Here is a 10,000-nt window from a genome sequence, read left to right on the forward strand (position 1 = left end):
GCCTCAGTGGAGGAGGCTCGTGAAGGACGCTACTGGGCAGTTGGAGGCAGTCGCCCTCCAACAACAACGGAGGGCGGAGGAGCGACGCTCACAACAACGAGCGGAGCGCCGGGTGGCTAAAGCACAGCAAGTTGGTACAGTAGGGGGCACAGGTGGTGCATCAGCCAGTCATCTCGGTCATCTCGGTCAGTCGACCCGTGGCACCTGGGTCTGCCCCGTGACCTCCTGTCAGCGGGCGTTCGACACTTCACGTGGCCTCAAGGTGCACTTGGCCTGGCACAAGCATCGTGGTGACGTCACCGCCACTTAGTGGCGAATGGCGGTTGTTGTTGTTGTTGTGTATGTGAGTGTGTATGTGAGTGTGTCTGTGTGTCTGTGTGTGTCTGTGTGTCTGTGTGTGTGTGTAGGTGAGTGTGTGTGTAAGTGTGTGTGTATGTGAGTGTGTGTGTCTGTGTGTGTGTAAGTGTATGGGTCTATGTGTGTGTAAGTGAGTGTGTATGTGTGTGTGTCAATGTATGTGTAAGTGTGTATGTGAGTGTGTGTTAGTGTATGGGTCTGTGTATGTAAGTGTGTAAGTGTGTCTGTGTGTTTGTAAGTGTGTGTGTAAGTGTGTATGTGAGTGTATGTGAGTGTGTGTATATGCGTTTTTGTGTGTGTAAGTGTATGGGTCTGTGTGTGTATTTGAGTGTGTGTAAGTGTTCGTGTATGTGAGATGTGTGTGTGTTTGTGAGTGTGTGTGTAAGTGTATGGGTCTGTGTGTGTAAGTGCATGTGAGTGTGTGTGTGTAAGTCTGTGTGTATGTGAGTGTGTGTGTAAGTGTGTATGTATGTAAGTGTGTGTATGTGAGTGTGTGTATGTGAGTGTCTGTGTGTGTAAGTGTATGGGTCTGTGTGTGTAAGTGTATGGGTCTGTGTGTGTATGTGAGTGTGTGTGTGTTTGTGTAAGTGTGTGTATGTGAGTGTGTTTGTAAGTGTATGGGTCTGTGTGTTAAGTGCATGTGAGTGTGTGTGTGTAAGTCTGTGTGTATGTGAGTGTGTGTGTGTAAGTGTGTGTGTATGTAAGTGTGTGTGTATGTGAGCGTCTGTGTGTGTAAGTGTATGGGTCTGTGTGTGTGTGTGTAAGTGTATGGGTCTGTGTGTGTGTGAGTGTGTATGTGAGTGTCTGTGTGTGTATGTGAGTGTGTGTGTATGTGAGTGTGTGTATAAGTGTGTGTGTATGTGAGTGTCTGTGTGTGTATTTGTATGGGTCTGTGTGTGTGTGTAAGTGTGTATGTAAGTGTGTGTGTATGTAAGTGTGAGTGCATGTGAGTGTGTGTGTGTAAGTGAGTGTGTATTTGAGTGTGTGGTGTAAGTGTATGGGTCTGTGGGTATGTGAGTGTATGGGTCGTGTGTGTAAGTGTGTGTGTGTAAGTGTATGGGTCTGTGTGTGTATGTGAGTGTGTGTGTGTAAGTGTTTGTGTATGTTGAGTGTGTGTGTAAGTGTGTGTGTGTGTAAGTGTGTGTATGTGAGGTGTATGTGAGTGGTGTGTATGTGAGTGTGTGTGTAAGTGTATGGGTCTGTGTGTGTAAGTGTGTGTGTATGTATGTGTGGTAAGTGTGTATGTAAGTGTGTGTGTATGTGAGTGTGTGTATGTGTGTATGTGTGTGAGTGTATGGTCTGTGTGTGTATGTGAGTGTGTATGTATGTGAGTGTGTGTATGTGAGTGTGTATGTGTAAGTGTATGTGTATGTGATGTGTGTGTAAGTGTATGGGTCTGTGTGTGTAAGTGTGTGTGTATGTGAGTGTATGTGTAAGTGTGTGTGTATGTGAGTGTGTGAGTGTGTATGTGTGTATGTGTAAGTGTATGTGAGTTTGTGGGTATGTGTAAGTGTATGGGTCTGTGCCCTCCCTCCCCCACTATAAGTTTGCCCGCTCCTCACACAGAGCCTCACAGTCTACTCCCAGCGCCCGCTGCAGCGTGCTCACATCCCTGGTACGTGCACACACACGTGTACACACAAACACGTGTACACACGTGTACACACACACACACACGTGTACACACACACACACACACGTGTACACACAAACACGTGTACACACGTGTACACCAAACACGGTGTACACACACACGTGCACACACACAAGTACACACACACGTGTACACACACACACACACACGTGCACACACACACGTGCACACACACACACGTGTACACACACACACACGTGTACACAACACACACGTGTACACACACATGTGTAACACACACGTGTACACACACACGTGTACACACACGTGACACACACACACGTGCACACACACACGTGTACACACACACACGTGCACACACACACGTGTACACACACACACGTGTACACACACACGTGTACCACGCACACACGTGTACACACACACACGTGTACACACACACGTGTACACACACACACGTGCACACACACCGTGTACACACACACGTACACACACCGTGCACACACACCTGCAACACACACACACACACACGTGTACACACACACGTGCACACACACACGTGTACACCCACACACGTGTACACACACACGTGCACACACACGTCCACACACACACACACGTGTACACACACACGTGTGTATACACACACACACGCGTAGAAACACGTCCCACAAACACCACACGTGTACACACACAGGTGCATACACACACAGTAGACACACACGCGTAAGACACACACACGTGTACACACACACACCACGTGTACACACACAGATGTACACACACACGTGTACACACACACAAATGTACACACACACGTGTACACACACAAACGTGTACCCACACACACACGTGTACACACACACGTACACACACACGTGTACACACACACTACACCACACACGTGTACACAACACACGTGTACCCACACACACGTGTACCCACACACACACGTGTACCCACACACGTGTACCCACACACACGTGTACACACACACGTGCACACATACGTGTACACACACACACCACGTGTACCCACACACAGGTGTAACACACACACGTGTACACACACACACGTGTACACACACACTGTGCACACACACGTCCACACACACACACACGTGTACCCACACACAGGTGTACACCACCACACGTGTACACACACCACACGTGTACACACACACACGTGTACACACACACGTGTACACACACAGATGTACACACACCACGTGTACACACACACGTGTACACACACAGATGTACACACACACACGTGTACACACACGTGTACACACACACGCATACACACACACGTGTACCCACACACAGGTGTACACACACACACACGTGTACCCACACACACGTGTACCCACACACACACGTCAACAGACACAATGTCCCCCGTGTAGCCTCAACAGACTGTAGGGGCAAGTGCTGTTAGCGAGTAGCAGCACCTATGAAGGCTACCGGCACTGTGGCACACGAGGGGGTGGGTGGCCAGCACCAGGTTACTCATTTGAGGCCGAGTCGACCTAGGGGAGGCCCAGGACCGGTTCAGATAATCGTCACTGATGATGTTGGCCGGAGCGGGAATCGAACTCGGATCGAAGGGGTTCTTAGCGCAGCGTAGCGCTAACCACTACACCCACCGCTCCCCACACACACACACACACAGACACACACACACATTGACACACACACACAAGATACATAACACAACTGCAAAGACAAAGATCCCCGTATAGTCTGCAATAGACTCTTGGGGCAAGTGCTGTTTAGCGAGCACTTCTGAATAAGGTGGGTGGATGGCCAACACCACACCCGGCCGCCTTGTCTCCCAAGTTATGATGTGTGTGGTTGTGTGTGAGTGAGTGTAGTTGTGTGAGTGCGTGTGTGAGTGTGAGTGCGTGTGTGAGTGTGTGTGTGTGGTTGAGTGAGTGCGTGTGTGAGTGTGTGAGTGTGGTTGTGTGTGAGTGAGTGTGTGAGTGTGAGTGAGTGTGTGTGGTTGAGTGAGTGTGTGTGGTTGAGTGAGTGTGTGTGGTTGTGTGCGAGTGAGTGAGTGAGTGTGTGTGTGAGTGTGTGTGGTTGTGTGTGAGTGAGTGTAGTTGTGTGAGTGTGTGTGTGAGTGAGTGTGTGTGGTTGAGTGAGTGTGTGTGGTTGTGTGTGAGTGTGTGTGGTTGTGTGTGAGTGTGTGAGTGAGTGTGTGAGTGTGAGTGAGTGTGTGTGGTTGAGTGAGTGTGTGTGGTTGTGTGTGAGTGAGTGTGGGTGTGTGAGTGTGTGTGTGAGTGAGTGTGTGTGGTTGTGTGAGTGAGTGAGTGTGAGTGTGTGAGTGAGTGTGTGTGAGTGAGTGAGTGTGGAGTGTGTGTGAGTGAGCGGTAGTGTAGTGGTTAGCGCGTTGCGCTACGAACCTGGCGACCCGGGTTCGATTCCCGCTCACGGCCAACACCGGTGACGATTCATCTGATCTCGGTTGCTGGGCATCCCCTAGGTCGACTCAGCCTCAAATTGGTTCTTGGAAGCATCGCAACTGGGAGGGGGGTGGGGCATGTTGGTCACCCACCCCTCCCCCCTTTGGTGTTGGCTCGCGAACAGCACTTGCCCCAACAGTCTGTTGAGGCTACACGACGGGAGGGATCTTTGCCTTTATCTGCGTCATCGAAAGGTCCATTGATTCCTTACCCGTACCTGTACCCGGCCGCACCAGGGTCGCAAACGGGTACCCGATACCCGTACCCGTATCCGGCCGGGTACGGGTAGGGTACGGGTATCGGGTACCCGATTGCGACCTCTGGGATGAAGCCATGTTGCAGGCGCGGGTTGGTTGATTCTAGGAACTTGAATTGTGAGAAGAGACAAGACGTTGGGAAATGAGTGACAAACGGTGACTCACCAGTGACTCACGGCCTACCCGGCTACCCGTACCCAGCCGGGTACGGGTGCCCGTTCCCTACCCGTACTCTACCCGAAATGAGTGACAAACGGTGACTCACCAGTGACTCACGGCCTACCCGTACCCGGCCGCACCAGGGTCGCAAACGGGTACCCGTACCCGGCCGCACCAGGGTAGCCGGGTATCGGGTAGGGTACGGGTATCGGGTACCCGGTTGCGACCTCTGGTGAACGGTGATGGCTGGAGGAGCCTCCCCCACGGTTCAGCAGCGGAGGTCTCACTCCGAATCAGTCGAGCGGCGTTTCACTTTTCATCGGCGGCGTAGCGCTGCCGATGGAATCATCTGCCTGGCTCTGTCACTCCGCAAGAAGCTTCAGGTCTTCTCGGACCAAAGTCTCCACTTGGCGAAACGTGGAACCACCACCTCCCCCCTCTCCCCTCCCACATTCCTCTAATGGAACATCTGCCCCGGTAAAGTTGTCACGTAGAAGGGAAGTAATAAAATAATAAAAATAAAACATAATAAAATAATTCTCACGACGTTTCGGCCGCAACGCAAGCAGCCGTCCTCAGGTGAAGAATGAAACACCACCAAGCTTGGAGCGTATATTTAAGCTGGGTTGGATGCTTGGTGGTGTTTCATGCTTCACCTGAGGACGGCTGCTTGCGTTGTGGCCGAAACGTCGTGAGAATTGTATTTTATTATGTTTTATTATTATTATTTTTTAAATCCTTTATATTAAGTTCGCTTGCTTGCGTGCGTGCTTGCTTGCTTGCTTACGACCGTGCAAATTTTTCGGTCGTTTTTTAACCCACTTCCCGTGATCCAATCGAGTTGACATTTTGCACACAGATTCGTTGTGCGTGACAATTAATTTTCGTGAAATGTTTTTTTTCCAAAATTTTACACTGTTTAGGGAAATTTTTAAAAATATTTAATTACCAATTGCTTAATGCTGGCAGACAATCATCTGACCCATAGGTGGCAGCCATCTCAAGCCAGAGGACGAGAGGACTCTAGCCGCCACGCATATAAAGGATTTATAGCGAAAAACTTTGTTTTTACGGGTTAATTTTTTACTTCCCTTCTACGTGACTTTACCGAAAGAACCAAGAAGATGAATCCCTGCAGTCACGAAAGCTTTAAATCGAAATCTGCACCGGTTTGAACCGTTCATACCGGCCTGCCTACGATGCAATCCTGGGTTTAACCTGCAGGCCGGAGTTTTTGTGCGAGGAGCTCACAAATCCTCGACAGGTAACACTGGTCAACAACAAAATAAGTATAACCCGTAAAAACAAAGTTTTTCACTATAAATCCTTTATATGCGTGGCGGCTAGAGTCCTCTCGTCCTCTGGCTTGAGATGAGTGCCACCTATGGGTCAGATGATTGTCTGCCAGTATTAAGCAATTGGCAATTAAATATTTTATTTGTTTTCCCTAAACAGTGTAAAATTTAGGAAAAAAATTTCACGAACATTAATTGTCTCGCACAACGAGTCTGTGTGCAAAATGTCAGCTCGATTGGATCACGGGAAGTGGGTTAAAAAACGACCGAAAGATTTGCACGGTCGCAAGCAAGCAAGCAAGCGAACTTAATATAAAGGATTTAAAAAACATTTTTTTCTGGCCTGGACTTTTGCAGCTGTTCTAGACTAATTTCAGGGTGCCGATTCCAAATCTGATCTCAGATTTGCTCTATCACATCTCATTTTCGTGCTATCGGCATACCCCGTTTTCATTGATTTTACCCGAAATTAACTCTGTCACTTATGATTGCAAGTTGTTGCGAGTCAGTGACTGCTTTAGTGTTAAAATATGACGCTGTATTTTAGGATAGTGTGTTTATAATATCATTTTATGTAGATATCCACATTCATTTAATATTTTTCTTCCGCAGTTTTTATTGAAAATGCGGAAATATTTGATATCTCAAAAACCTGATGTGACAGACAAAAACTGATGCCAGATTTGGAATCAGGACCCCAAAATTACCTTCAAACCGTTGGAATACCTCGTGCCAGAAAAAGTGTGTTGACCAGTGTTATGGACACGGTCCCATCGGTGAGCTCCTCTGGTATTGCACGGTTGATGGGTTGGCTGGGGTCACGTTCCAACGCATGTCCAGCCACCGCATGCCCCAACCAGCTAAACGGGCGCGGCACGGGCTAGAGACGAGATGGAGTGATGTGGTACAGGAGGACGTGGAGCTGAGTGGACTTGCCGATGACCGGTACCAGCGGTGTCGAGATCGACCTCTGTGGAGGAGGAGGCTCGTGAAGGACGCTGCTGCTACTGGGCGGTGCCAGGCTAGGTGCACCTTGAGGCTACTGGCCAGTTGGAAGCAGTCGCCCTCCAGCAACAGCTGAGGGCGGAGGAGCGACGCTCACAACAACGAGCGGAGCGCCGGGTGGCTAAAGCACAGCAAGTTGGCACAGTAGGGGGCACAGGTGGTGCATCAGCCAGTCATCTCGGTCATCTCGGTCAGTCGACCCGTGGCACCTGCTGGGTCTGCCCCGTGACCTCCTGCCAGCGGGCGTTCGACACTTCACGTAGCCTCAAGGTGCACATGGCCTGGCACTAGCGTCGTGGTGACGTCACCGCCACTTAGTAGCGAATGGCGGTTGTTGTTGTTGTTTGTGTGTGTGCATGTGAGTGTGTGTGTAAGTGTGTCTGTGTGTGTGTAAGTGTATGGGTCTGTGTGTGTATGTATGTGTGTGTGTATGTGAGTGTATGTGTGTGTATGTATGTGTGTATGTATGTGTGTATGTATGTGTGTGTATGTGAGTGTGTATGTAAGTGTGTGTGTGTTTGTCTGTGTATGTAGGTGAGTCTGTGTGTGTAAGTGTATGTGTGTGCATGTATGTGTGTTATGTGAGTGTGTGTGTGTGTTTGTCTGTGTGTGTAGGTGAGTCTGTGTGTGTAAGTGTATGTGTGTGTATGTATGTGTGTGTATGTATGTGTGTGTGAGTGTGTGTGTGTATGTCTGTGTGTGTATGTGAGTGTATGTGTGTGTATGTATGTGTGTGTATGTATGTGTGTGTATGTGAGTGTATGTATGTGTATGTATGTGTGTATGTATGTGTGTATGTATGTGTGTGTATGTGTGTGTGTATGTGAGTGTGTATGTGAGCGCCGGGTCGGATAAAACGGCACCTGCTGGGTATTTGCAGACTCTGCCTAAACGTTGCTCTGTTCTTTTTGTCCACAGATTATTGAACAAATGTTCGAGAGTTTCTTGAATATCTTCATCACCATCACCACCACCACCACTATCGCCACCAAAGACAAAGATCCCCCGTATAGCCTGGAACAGACTGCTGGGGCAAGTGCTGTTAGCGAGCACCTGATAAGGCCGGCACGGTGGCACACGAGGGGGTGGGTGGCCAGCACCACGCCCGGCCGCCTTTGTCTCCCCAGTGACGATGTTTTACTGCACACCGCACCAGGTGCTCATTTGAGGCCGAGTTGAACTAGGGGAGGCCCAAGACCGATTCAGAATACCGTGGCAGACTATCATCATCACCACCACCACCAATCACTGCCACCACCACCAACAACCACCACCGCCACCACCACCACCAACCAACACCACCAACCAACACCACCACCACCACCAACAACAACCATAACCACCACCACTACCACCACCACTACCACCAACCATTATCACTATCACCACCACAGCCACTACCGCCATCACCACCACCACCACCAACCACCACCCAACACCACCACCACCAACCACCACCACCACCAACCACCACCACCACCACAACCACCTACAACCATCACCAACCAACACCAACCACCACCACCAACCACCCCCACCACCACGACCACCACCACCAACAACAATCATCACCACCACCACCACTACCACCACCACCAACCACCACCATCACCACCGCCACAACCACGACCACCACAACCACCACCACCACCACAAACAACCATCACCACCACCACCGCCACCACCAACCCTCACCACCGCCACCACCAACTCTCACCACAATTGCTGCCACCATCAGCACCACTACCAACCACCACCACCACCACCAACCACAACCACCACCACCACCACCACGATGCACTGGCACAGCGCTCTGCTGCTGCCACTCTCCCTGCTGCTCTCGCTGCCCTCGCTGCTGCCCCCTCGTTGTGCCCGGGCCGGTCAACTGCCCATCTCGGAAGGGCACCATCACCACCATCACCACCATCACCACCAGCACCACCATCATCATCGTGGAGGTGATGGGGCTACATCAACAGCGAACTCGTCCTCGCTCAACAAATCCGGGCAGCTCGTGACGGACCCACCGTGGAATCAGCCGCCGCGGGTCAGACAGTGGGAGCAGCATCCGAGCGGGAGGAACGCTTCGTCGTGGAGCCGCGCGGGGAGGTCGCGAAGACGTCGGTATCTGAGCGAGGTGGACAGATCCGGCATCGTCGCCATGCACAACAAGCTGAGGGCATTCGTTAGCCCGGCTGCCTCTAACATGGAGTACATGGTGAGTGGGTGAGTGAGTGGGTGAGTGGGTGGGTGGGTGGGTGGTGAGTGGGTGAGTGGTGAGTGAGTGGTGAGTGAGTGGTGAGTGAGTGGTGAGTGAGTGGTGAGTGAGTTGCCATGCACAACAAGCTGAGAGCATTCGTCAGCCCGGCTGCCTCTAACATGGAGTACATGGTGAGTGGGTGAGTGAGTGGGTGAGTGGGTGGGTGGGTGGGTGGTGAGTGGGTGAGTGGTGAGTGAGTGGGTGAGTGGTGAGTGAGTGGTGAGTGAGTGGTGAGTGAGTTGCCATGCACAACAAGCTGAGAGCATTCGTCAGCCCGGCTGCCTCTAACATGGAGTACATGGTGAGTGGGTGAGTGAGTGGGTGAGTGGGTGGGTGGGTGGGTGGTGAGTGGGTGAGTGGTGAGTGAGTGGGTGAGTGGTGAGTGAGTGGTGAGTGAGTGGTGAGTGAGTTGCCATGCACAACAAGCTGAGAGCATTCGTCAGCCCGGCTGCCTCTAACATGGAGTACATGGTGAGTGGGTGAGTGAGTGGGTGAGTGGGTGGGTGGGTGGGTGGTGAGTGGGTGAGTGGTGAGTGAGTGGGTGAGTGGTGAGTGAGTGGTGAGTGAGTGGTGAGTGAGTTGCCA

The sequence above is a fragment of the Lethenteron reissneri genome, unplaced genomic scaffold (genome assembly GCF_015708825.2).
Source record: "Lethenteron reissneri isolate LAM-NWPU_2019-01 unplaced genomic scaffold, ASM1570882v1 scaffold_1639, whole genome shotgun sequence".
Lineage (NCBI taxonomy): Eukaryota > Metazoa > Chordata > Hyperoartia > Petromyzontiformes > Petromyzontidae > Lethenteron > Lethenteron reissneri.